Source organism: Lepus europaeus, chromosome 7, assembly GCF_033115175.1.
Source record: "Lepus europaeus isolate LE1 chromosome 7, mLepTim1.pri, whole genome shotgun sequence".
NCBI classification, from domain to species: Eukaryota; Metazoa; Chordata; class Mammalia; order Lagomorpha; family Leporidae; genus Lepus; species Lepus europaeus.
Genome location: NC_084833.1, coordinates 90,292,946 through 90,305,875, shown reverse-complemented (window position 1 = coordinate 90,305,875; position 12,930 = coordinate 90,292,946).

The window sequence follows — 12,930 nt, the reverse complement described above, 5'->3', positions numbered from 1 at the left end:
CAGGAGGTTAGAACCTATAGACTCTATTTATTTATTCTCATAGCTCATTGTTTGGTATCAGTTGGATATAAGTTGCTCCACTGGTCTTTTACTAATTAGCTATTTAACCTTGAGCAAATGTCTTAGCTCTCTTAGCCTCAGTTTCTCCCTGGGGATGTTAAGACTAGTGAGATTAAAAGTGTGAAGAATCATGCCTGTATATGTCTAACTTATTGTACACAAGTACTCTATTAATGTCAGCCATCACCACAGAAAGATCCTTGAGGGCAGGGATTGTGTCTTTTACTTCTCAATGACTGCATTCCAAGTGTATTCATATCCTACTGCTGCTACCAGCTGACCCTGGCTCCATCAACTCCTGCCTGGGTGGGGCTCCTGACAGCTCTCCCTGACTCTCCTCCCGAGGACCTTCAGTCTATCTTCCACACTGAGTCAGAGCGATTACTGAAGAGTGATTGGATCTTGGATAGAGTTCTGAGCTTTTCAGTAGTTTCTTAATTCCCTTTGTGTAAAAATCCCAAGGTTTTTTTTTTTTTTTTTTTTTTTTTTTTTTGAGGTTAACAAAGTTTTAATAGAGTCAAAGAGCTCCAGCCAGAGCAGCATGGAGGGGGGGCTTCCAGGAGAGGAAAAAACTCCAAGAACCCCATGGCACTGGGATTTTTAAGTACAATTTCAAAGGGGGGAAAAAAAACCAACTTGGCAATCAGATTGTTATTTAGTAACCAGGAGGGACAAAACCCATCAAAAGACCTCATTTACAATCCTTTACCCTAGCTGGATGCTTCTGACACCAACTCCCTGACCTGATCTCCTCACTTTCCCCTTGAATCAGTCACCCCTGCCCACGCTGGTCTCCTGCTGCCTGTGAATTGCCTCGGACACCTGTAGTTGCAGGACCTTCATTCTTGCACTCTCACCTACAGGACTTGCTCCCTTATATTCTTCAGGTCTTCTCTCAAATGTCTCCTTCCCAGAAAGGCCTTCCTTTTCTACCCAATATAAATAATATTATGTGCCCCATTTCCCAACACCCCCTTCTCTCTCTTACTTGGCTTTATTTTCCTCTGAGTTACTAATTCTCTGAGGTTTAACAGTTTTTGTCTGTTAACTTATTCTCTGTCTTTCTCTGGGGGAGGATAAATTCCAGGTAGGTAGAGTTCTTCAACAAGTTCATGGGCAATGGAATTAAAAGATAAGCTTATTTTGGTGCAAAATTTTTGAAAGTTCATATATATGAAGGTCTTCAAAACTTCCTGGAGAATGAATATTATGAAAAACAACTGTAATGATTTTAAAATGCATCACATCAAAACAAATTTTAATTCCATTTACTATGAGCTTTTAAAATTAATCTTGCATTTTGTTTACTGTTTTGTTCTAAATGCTTTAAAAAAGCATCTGGCATGTGCCTGAAAGAGCAATATTAGTAAGAATAATTAATTAATAGCAAGTGCTTAATGGCTGTATGTTGAAAAGCTATCTGAATGTTTTAGAAGCAAAAATTGTTGAGATATTTCAGTATATAAGCTTATGCTATAACTCCAAAATTTCAGCATATTTTTAAACAAATTCTAATAGTCTGTGAATTTAGAAAATGTAAAGTGGTCATATTAGGTATTACATATTAGATTATTTTGGGGGTAAGTATATTGCAGTTTAGTCTGTGATAATCATTATCATACTTCTATTTGAGCCAACTCAGACAGTGCTGCTGATCTTGGAATCCATTACTAGCCGGGTTGCCAGATTTGGCAGGTAAAATACCGGCCACTCAGTGGAATTTGTATTTTAGATAAATAACAGCTAATATTTTAGTATCAATTGATCCCCCAAATTGTATGGGTCATGCTTATACTAGAATAATTCATTGTTGATCTGAGATGCAAATTTATTCAAACCTCTGAATTTTATCTGGTAGCTATAATTACTAACACATATATTTGTGTGTTAGTAATTTGTGTCACAGTTCAGAATTTTTTTTACCTTTCCCAAATCCAAGTCAAGTAACTTTAGCCAGTCCACCTTAGCCTGGACTTTGCTATTGATCTGTTTTACCACTAGAGGGATTGTTTCACTTGGTTTTTGGCTGTTAGAAAGTAAAGTCAAAAGATAAGAATGATTCAATAAAAGCAGCCCTTCCTTTCCCTTGATTCCAGAGTACAGAACACACACAGTTCAGTTAGAGCTTCACTCTGTGAAGGAACTTTGAATAATGAGTTGTTCTCTACAGTGAAATTAGTCACTTGTCTCAACCATCTATTAACACACCCCATGAAACAGCAGATGGCCTGGGGTGAAGTGTGCCCACAGGGCTCTGTTTGTGGGGGAAGGGCTGCATTTGTTTCTTTTTTCTAACTACCCATCTGGTAGAGATATTCTTGGAGTTTCCAATGGTGAGCATTCCTAGGTTGAAGATTTAATTTGAGACCTATGTGGCTCATGTAGGACAACTAGCATCTAAGTTCTTGGCTTTCAGGCTTTTTGTCTACTGAGACCTGAACAAAATATTTTTGGCCAATGAATGAAGATTCCAGATGTTGCTTTGAAATTTGTCTATATAATGATAGCGATTTTCCTGCTGAAGAAATGTATAAAAATGTGTAGTTTCCTGTTAAACTCCATTTTGTTTTTCTTTAATGCCATCTGGTTAATAGATTGTACTTAAACTTCTGATGTTAGTCCCAAACAGAAGCAGCGTTACATGGGAGACCAGGAGAAGCACCTGGCTCCTGGCTTCGGATCAGCGCGATGCGCCGGCTGTAGCGGCCATTGGAGGGTGAACCAGCGGCAAAAAGGAGACCTTTCTCTCTGTCTCTCTCTCTCTCATTGTCCACTCTGCCTGTCAAAAAAAAAAAAAAAAAAAAGAAGAAGAAGCAGCGTTAGTTGATGTATGTATGAGTTGCTGCATCTGACAAGATATTCTACTTTACTCCAAATGTTTAAGAGGTAGGCTACTGGATTTCAAAGGCCGTTTTAAAGTAGAGTTGAAGCTCCCTCATTATTTGTGGCTTTTTTGTTCTTCTGTTTGTCCCATAAACTATTACTAGTTTGATTTTCTAAAGATAAGTAGAACTCTGTGAGGAAATTGCATTCTTAGAATTATTAGACTAAAGTGAAGAGCAAACATTTATAAGGAGAGTAAATATTAAAAGAACAGGCAGTATTGTGTAGTGCTCAGATTAAATAGCATTTGGTTTGCTTTGTTCTCTTACCTTTCAAATTCTGCTTACCCAAAGGCGCCATCTAAAGCAGAAACATCCATTACTATGTACACACTGGGCTAGTAAGAAAGAAAGTGTACCTTTTGAAGAATATCAAGTACTCAGTGTCTAGTTCCTCAAGGCTATTTTTTCCCAATTCACATAACAACAGTAACAGTAACGGTAAGAATTATAGTTAATTTTTGCTGCTCATTTTTAAGCATGATGTTTTACTTATCTATCCTCCTGTTCTGAAGAATTGTAAACATATCCTAGATGTTAAGAAGCTGCTTGGAATGCTGGCATCCCCGTATTGGAGTGCCTGGTTTTGAGTCCTGTTTCCCTTCCACAATCCTGTTTCCACTTTTTGAGGTGCAATTTGGGAAGCCGTAGATGGTGGCTAAAGTAGTTGGGTCCTCGCCACCCACATGGGAGACCCAGATTAAGTTCCTATCTCCTAGGCCAAACTGTTGTGTGCATCTGGGAGTGAATTGGTAGGAGCTCTCTCTGTCTCTCAAATAAATAAAAATAGACAAATAAAAAAATTTTGAAAAGAGTAAGTTCCTATCAAGACAGTATCTTACTCATCAGGACTCAATGTTCTTGATGACAGGATATGGCCTATAAGGGATACTTGCTAAGCAAAGTCTTTCAGTGTTGTCTCTGTAAATTAAAAATCTAAGCTCTGTGGTGGATGCAAATAATATAGAATGTTGTAATTAGAATGGTCCTGATTTCTCTGCTTTCTATGAGTTACTCTGCATCTAAGTCTCCTTGAGAGCATAGCTTTTCTGAGAAAATAAAGCAAAGAACAGTGTTCCCATCTCCTTTCTGGTGATGATGAGAATACCTTGATCCAGAACAAAGTGAATATCTCCAGTTAGCCTTTTCTAGGGCTAACTTTTGTTTTGCATAATTGTAAGAATTATAATCTGGTCTATAAAATAAATAATAATCTCAGTTTAGTATGATTAATTGCCAAAAAAATGTTTTATCAATATATATTCTGAAAAAAAACTTATATAGTTAATTATGTACATATGTTCATATCTTTATTATGCATCTTGAAACATCTGCCATGTACTGAAATTTTTGACTAGAGAGGAATCCTTGTACTTTAAGTGAGTTTTCCTCTGACTTGAAAGTTATTCTGATCCATTTGGTGGGTTACTTCCCAACGGATTACAACTGTAATTAAAATCCTTAAATTGCCCATACTGTTCAGATTCAGATGAAAAGCTATGTGGTAAATGTTACCAGAAATTAGACCTATGGTGCAAGAAATGACTCGTGTTCTGCTTGCATATGGAGATTCCCAAGTGCTGGATCTGTGCTTTTGAAGTGATCAAATCATTGATATTTTATTTTAAATTTAAGTTGCTAAATTTCATACTGTCATCATTTGGAAAGGATAATAGGGTTGTGTAAGTGACAATTTCTGAGTCTGAAAAAACTTTTGAGTACATAGCAACAGTCAGTGTCCTGTGTCAGCTACTATGGGAACCAGAAAAAGAGAACATAGCCTGATCCTGCCCTGTGGAACAGGGTGTAAGATTTAGGTTGCAGAAAAACAGACTGGGGTAGAGAATAAATATACAAAGATGAATTGTGTTTCTATATACTAGCAGTGAAAAATCCCAAAGGAGAATTAAGAAAGCAGTTTTAAGCACAGTAACACAAAAAATTAAATACTTAGGAATAAATGTAACAAAAGAAATGGAAGATCTAGGAGGAATCAAATATAAAATATGGGAGGAAATTAGGGGAGATCTAAGCAGACTGAGCATCTCCAATTAGAGATATGAAAACTGGAATGTTTCAAAATCTGACACTTTTGAATACCAACATAACATCACAAATGGAAAATTCCACACCTGACCTCATGTGATAGGTTCCAGTAAAAACACAGGTGCATTAAAATATTATATAAAACCACCTGCAGGCTATGTGTATAGGGTACATCTGAAACAAATTCTTGGGTCTTATTTCTCAAGATACCTCATTATGTGTATGTAGATATTTCAAAATGTGGAAAAAATGTAAAATTGGAAGCACTTCTGATCCCAACCATGCATACTCAACCTGAACATATTCTATACTCATGGATTGGAAGAGATAATATTAAGATGTCAATTCTCTGAAATTGATCTGTAGAATTGACACAATTCTAATCAAAATCCTAGGAGGTTCTTTTTTTTGTAGATATTGACGAATTGATCCTAATATTTATTGAAAAACCAAGGAACATAGATTAATGAAAATAATACATAAGGAAGAAAAGTGGGAGGACTAACTGATACTTACAATATAATTATAATCATCAAGACTTGTAATATTGATGTCAGGGTACATTTATATCAATGAGATGAAATAGAAGTCGAGAAATAAATATATCCATTTATTGTCAATTAATTTTCATTGGCGTTTTCAAGGAAATTCAGTGAATACAACAAATGTAACCCAAAGAATTGGATATACATATGTTTTTAAAAACTTATTATATACAAAAAAAAATTCGTTTGATTATAGACCGAAATGTCACAATGGAACTAAAACTTCTAGAGGAAAACATAGGATAAACTCCTTTTGGCCATGGGATAAAGAAAGATTTCTTATATTTAACACCAAATACATAATCCATACAAGCAAGTAACTGATAAATTAGACCTTTTGTTCTTTAAAAGATACCATCAAGGGCAGATGTGGTGGCACAGTGTGTTAACTGCCACTTGGGACCCCTACATCTCCTCTTAGTGAAAGTTCCAGTCCTGGCTACTTTGCTTCCAATCTAGCTCCTTGCTAATGCAACTAGGAAGCAGCAGTAGATGACTCGGGTATGCTTGGATCCTACTACCCACCTGGGAAACCCAGATGGAATTCCTGGCTCCTGGCTTTTACCTGGCCCAACCCGGACTCTTGTGGTTGTTTGGGGAATGAACCAGTAAGTGGAAGATCACTCTCTCCTCTTCTTTTTCTTTGCTTTTGAAACAAATAAATAAATAAATCTCTAAAAAAAAGACACCATTTAGAAATAAAAAAAGAAAAAACAAAAAAGCCCAAGCCCAAACTGAGTGAATATGTTTATAAATGAATAACTAATAAAGTTTTTGTATCCATATGTAAAGAATGTTTGTAGCTGAAGAGAAGCAATCCAAGTCAATTAAATCAATTAATTTTTAAATTCAGTTTATATATTTTTTTGAGTGGCAGAAAGAGAGAGAGATAGAGGCGGCAAGATGGCGGAATAGGCAGGAAGCACACTTAGTCCGGGGGGAGAGAAAGTTCAATATAAGTGGAGATACTGCAGGCTCAAGGAAGAGTAGCAGATGAAACAGCAGAGGAAACTCTTCCGGAACTAGTGATTCACAGTGGACCTGCGTGGAGAGCATGGGAGCCCAAGTTCGGGACACCAGCGGCAGACTCAACGCACCAGCGCTGGAACGCGAGGTGAGCCGAACCTCCATAGCCCGAGATACCAGCAGGCAAGCGGAAAGAGGAGGCTAGAGGGAACGAGGCTTGAAACTCCGTGGGGAAAAGTTCACCAGGCTAACTAGAAGAGAGAGAAAAAAAAATAAAAAAAGTGACTGATACGGACACAAGTTTCTCTCTCTCCGCTCACCTCTCAAAGGCGAGCAAGACAGAGCAGGCGCCATTTTGGACATACGTCATAAGCAGGGCGACCTCAGGTCTGCACCGGCCCTGAGCCTAGCAGAAAAACCTGACTCTGGGGGGAGGGGTGAAATAACAGGAGATTAGCATCTAACTTGGCAACCCAGTGGGAGACTGCAGGAGAATTGGAGCCCACACTGAGGGCAAAAGAGATTCCCTGTGTGGCCCTCAGGAAAGAGCTTCCGATCTCTGGCTCCTGTGGGTATATCATTTGCCTGCTAACTACCTCCAATTACGTTCAGCTGTGCGGAATTACTTCCCTTTTAAATCAAAAAAAGAAAGAGAGATTTACCACACCTAACCTGGGAGTGTCATCCTTGACACACCCTCAACCCTGAGGAACCAAACACAGCTCTCAGTCCACACTCATCTCAAGCCTCTAAGGCTCCACTGAAAGCAGACAGTCCACTTAATATAGAGCCATAGTGTAACAAGAAAAAACACCACAGTGAAGAAACCAAATATCTCCAACATGCCAAACAACAAACGCAAAAACCAAGCTAACAAGAACAAGGAAGAAACTATGACGCCCCCAAATGAAAAAGACACCCCAATTCAAGATTATGAAGATGATGAGATCGAAGAAATGCAAGAAGCGGATCTCAAAAAATTGATAAGAACATTAAGAAGTTCTCAAAAACAAATTCTTGAACTACAGAAATCCTTCATGGACAAGATAGAAAATCTCTCTCTTGAAAGTGAAATATTAAGGAGGAATCAAAATGAAATGAAACAACTACTGGAACAAGAAACTCTGATAGTGACTAGAAATCATAATGAAATGAAGAGTTCAATAGATCAAATGACAAACACATTAGAGAGCCTTAAAAACAGAATGGGCGAAGCAGAAGAGAGAATATCAGACTTAGAAGACAGAGAACAGGAAAGGAAACAGGCAAACCAAAGAAAAGAAGAAGAAATTAGAAATCTAAAAAATATTGTCGGGAATCTACAGGATACTATTAAAAAACCCAACATTCGGGTTCTAGGAGTTCCTGAAGGCATGGAGAAGGAGAAAGGATTAGAAGGCATTTTCAGTGAGATACTAGCAGAAAATTTCCCAGGTTTGGAGAAGGACAGAGGCATCTTAGTACAGGAAGCTTATAGAACCCCTAATAAACATGACCAAAAGAGATCCTCACCACGACATGTTGTAATCAAACTCACCACAGTGAAACATAAAGAAAAGATCCTAAAAGGTGCAAGAGAGAAACGTCAGATCACTCTTAGAGGATCTCCAATTAGACTCACAGCAGACTTCTCATCAGAAACCCTACAAGCTAGAAGGGAATGGCGAGACATAGCCCAGGTACTAAGAGAGAAAAACTGCCAGCCCAGAATACTATATCCTGCAAAGCTCTCATTTGTGAATGAAGGTGAAATTAAAACTTTTCATAGCAAACAGAAACTGAAAGAATTTGTTGCCACTCATCCTGCCCTGCAAAAGATGCTTAAAGATGTCTTACACACAGAAACACAGAAACATGGTCACCAATATGAAAGAAGGTAAAGGAAGGAAACCTCACAGCAAAAGATCACAGGAAGCTCAATTTCTCTTTGACATAGAATTAAACTCTGATGCTCTGTTATGATCTGCTGCTCATAAAACTAAAGCGTTGTTGGTTCTGTGTTTAGCTGTCCTCCTATAGGTTCCTATGGACTTTTTCCAGCCACTTTTATTGTATTCAGTACTTTGGGATGGCTCTGTAAACAGATGAAGCCAATAATGTATTAACAGTACCAACTGAGAGAAAGTATGGTTAACTGAGGTTACTAAAAAGAAAAAGCAATTCAAATCAATTGGCAATCTACAAAAAGAGTTAAAGATTTTAAAAGCTATTATTAAAATTGCTATATTGGTCTATTATGCTATATTATATGTGTGTACATATTGTATGTCCACATGGGGAAATTTTATTAAGAGTTTTATTTTAAATGGCTTATAGCTAAGATTGTCCATAAATTTAAGCTGCTAAAATCAATCAAAGATACATTTTAATTTGTGGGACCTGAATCTGTGTATCATATGTTTTAGACTTGTTGGTAGAAAGAAACTAAAAACATTTTAGATGGTTGTGCTTAAGTTTACTGGCTAAACAAACTACACCATGTTAGATATTTAAGAGGTGTTTTCAAATACATGATTCTTAAAATTTATAGAAGGCATTGGACCTTCTGGTAAATGTTTTCTTAAGTTGTTATCTAATGGTTGAAACGGTTTGCTAAGTATTCATGTGATATTGCTATTGTCAGCAAGCGATCTAGGACTTGCTCCCTCATTTCTCTATTCTAAGCCCAACTTGTTCTTTCATTTCTCTATTCTCTTCAAGGTAGGAAACTAATTCTATTATGAAGGAATCTGTAGGATGCACAATTTAATCTTTAGATCTTATAAAAGAGATGGCTAACATTTTTCTGCAATAGCATAGCCAAAATAAGAACTCAAATAATAATCTCATAGCTAGATTCACTTCGCCATCAGCGAAGTATACAGTAAGTAGAAAAAACCTCCCTTTCAGGCCAAAGGGAAAGAAAGTTTTAAAGTGAGAATATAATTTTCCTCATGGGCATTGTCTACCTTAGAAAAACTACTACAGAACATGCCTGTGACTATAGACTTGTAGTTCAGGCCACCGAAGATTAGAGATGGGAAACGGGCACTCCCTTGACTTGCATCCTCTGGTCTGCTTTAACACAAACCAGGAGGAAAGGAAAGCTCGGCATCAGAAGCAATGGGTGGCAGGCCTATTAATGGCTGATCTGTACAGTGATCTGCCCTCAAGGGGACCCAACAGGCCAGTCCACTGCAGTGGCTTTCAATGTGGTAAGCCTGGGCTTCAGCAGAAGTCAGCTTGTGAAGAGCCCTGGCAGCTCTGCCAAGAGTTGGATCACTGGAAATGGACCTGCCCTGGAGTCGAAGGATGCCCAGGTCAGAGCCACAGATCTTATTGGCTCTAAGCTGAAAAGCCCTTCACTCAGCCCAACTTCCAAAGTGACCACTGCAGCTGAGGGGATGGTCAAGTAGGGTCAGCAACATTGCAGGCAGAACTGTAAATTTCTTGTTAGAGATGCCCCCTGCCTTTACCTGGCCAGCTCTCCTCCCAGCCCAGCCAAGTCATGAAAGTCAACAGAGTGCCTTCCCCTAGGAGGTTCACACCTCCCTTAGGATATACCCCATGTGAAGAGATAGATAGGTCTGGGCCTCTGAATTTACAAGGCCTAAAGCCCACCAGATTATTATCAAGCCGCTTCTGTCAGGTTCTATTTGCCTCTCAATCAGAAAACTTAATTGTAGCTTAGACAGCACCTTTCTTAGCTCCTCTAATAATGACTCTGTCCTTTGTTCTAGGCCCTGTCTAGTGCACTTGGGCCTCATTCCTTTGTAATCATAACCTCTACTCTACCACCAATGGCTCTACTCCCAACATGTGTGTACTGATGGTCCTCTTCCCCACTTAATGCTGTATAATTGTTCAAACCTGGTAAATGCCACTCTTAGGATCATTGGTTACTATCCTCACTCTGTCTTTTATGACCTTGTCTAAATATGATCAGAGTCGGAAAACTTGGAAGGCTTCCATAGCCTTGGCAACTCATGACGACAGCCTAAGATGGTTACTGGCGCCATAAACTAGAGTGTCAATTTGTTGGGTCAACAACAGGAGCCACTGTGCACTTGCTCCTCATGTGGGATCTCTGTCCTTAATGTGCTGTACATTTTGATTTAATGCTATAACTAGTACTCAAACAGTATGTTTCACTTTGTGTTTCTATGTGGGTGCAAACTGTTGAAATCTTTATACTAAATTGATCTTCTGTATATAAAGAGAATTGAAAATGAATCTTGATGCAAATGGAAGGGGAGAGGGAGCGGGAGGGGGGAGGGTTGCGGGTGGGAGGGAAGTTATGGGGGGGGGGAAGCCATTGTAATCCATAAGCTGTACACTGGAAATTTATATTCATTAAATAAAAGTTAAAAAAAAAAAAAAAGAAAGAGAGAGAAAGACAGAGACAGCTCCCATACACTGGTTCATTCCTCCTATGATCACCAGGGATAGTGCAGGCCAAAGCTGGGAGCTCAATCCAGATCTTCCAGATGGGTGATAGGAGCCCAATTACTTCAGCTATCACCACTGTCTTCCAGGGTGGGCATTACATATCATCCAGATGGAAAGTTGAAATGTATTTCTTTTTTATTCATATAACAGGAACAGATTTCATGTAGTTCATAGATACAGTTCTAAGAATATAATGATACTTTCCTCCCTCCATCTAAAATTTACTTTTTCCAGTGTCAAATTCTTTAGGTTATTGAAGAAACTAAATATGCCTCCAAAGGAATCTAAGTTCTGAATCTTTCCAGATTTTATCATTCCCATCATTTAAAAAAATCTTAGTCCCACATATATCAAACCAACCTCCCTTCCCTTCTTCTTTCCATCTCCTCTTTCTCCTCCCCACCCCTCTACTACCCCTTCTTCTACCTTTCCTTCTCCTCCTTGTCTTCTGTCTCCTCTCTCTTTAAATTTTTTTATTTTCGAAATAACATACAAATACTTAATTGTCCACTAAATGAAGACTCTAACAAGTAGAAAGCAAAAAGACCAAAGTACAGCAGGAACATAATATAGGCAAGGATTGTAAACAATAATCAAATAAAAAGATGTCCATTCCACTCATATACAATACATTTTAAAATAATCACTCTCTTTTTGAACGATGGGACTTTAGGGATGTCTTCAGAATCTCCAACATAGTTCTTGGAAACAGCAGCTCTTTGTTTTCTTGTTCCTGTTTCATCTGTTTACATGCTAGGAAATTGCAGAATAGCAATAATAAATGCAATGGGCATAAACAGGCTGGAGCAATGATAATGGACCCTTGGTAAACATTGCATAGCTGTTGGAGCATTGGTGCTGGAGAGCCTTGGAGAGCAACATCCTGTGAGGCCCCAGCGTGGACGGGAATTAGGAGGATGTTTAGAGAGGGAATGGAGGGCCCAATAAGAGAGCTTTTACTCAGCACTGTGATTACAGCACCCAAAGAATGACTAAAGGGTACTTTAACATTTTTTCCTAAAGGGAAAGTATCATGCTTTGAAAAGATTAAAGAAAAATAAACCTACTACTCTGAGTTTACATCATTATTAATAATTTGTTACAATTTCTTCTAATCTTTTCTGATCATATACATTTTATTTTATGGATTTGGAATCATGTCAGAAACATAGTTTCCTGTTTGTACTTTTTATCACTGATTTACACAAGAAATATTTTCCACATTAACTGTCTCAAAATTTTAATGACCTCACTAAAACTATTTACCTAATTGCGTATTTTTATGTTTAATTATTTCTAGGGCCTTTCTACATTTTACAAGGAAAAGTGATATACCAGAGTGAATAAAAACATGCACTGCATAGTCAGAGCCTACTCATTATCACTGATGGCACCTAGTAAGTGCCGAAAAAGATTAGCAACAAATAACTGGAGTGCAAATCCTCCTCCTCACTCTTATGTTTTTTTAAATAAGATTAACTATGTTTAATCTCCTTGCAATATACTCTTTTTTTAAAGATTTATTTATTTATTTTGAAAGTCAGAGTTACACAGAAAGAGAAGGAGAGACAGAGAGAGAGGTCTTCCATCTGCCGGTTCACCCCTAATTGGCTGCAATGGCTGGAGCTGCCCCAATCCGAAGCCAGGAACCAGGAGCTTTTTCTGGGTCTCCCACACAGGTGCAGGGCCCAAGGACTTGGGTCATCTTCTACTGCTTTCCCAGGCCATTGCAGAAACTTGGATTGGAAGAGGAGCAGCTGGGACATGAACCAGTACCTGCAAATGGGATGCCAGCGCTGCAGGTGGTGGCTTTACCCGCTATACCCCAGCGCTGGCCTCAAATGTTTTTAGTATTACTCAATTTGAGTATGTCATCTATTGGTACTATGTCTGTAATGAGCTAACACACAGTGATTGATGATCTTCTAAAACATCATCCAAATGAGAGATATTTCATTGGTCTGGGCTGCAATAGCAAAGTACCTCAGACTGGATAGCTTATG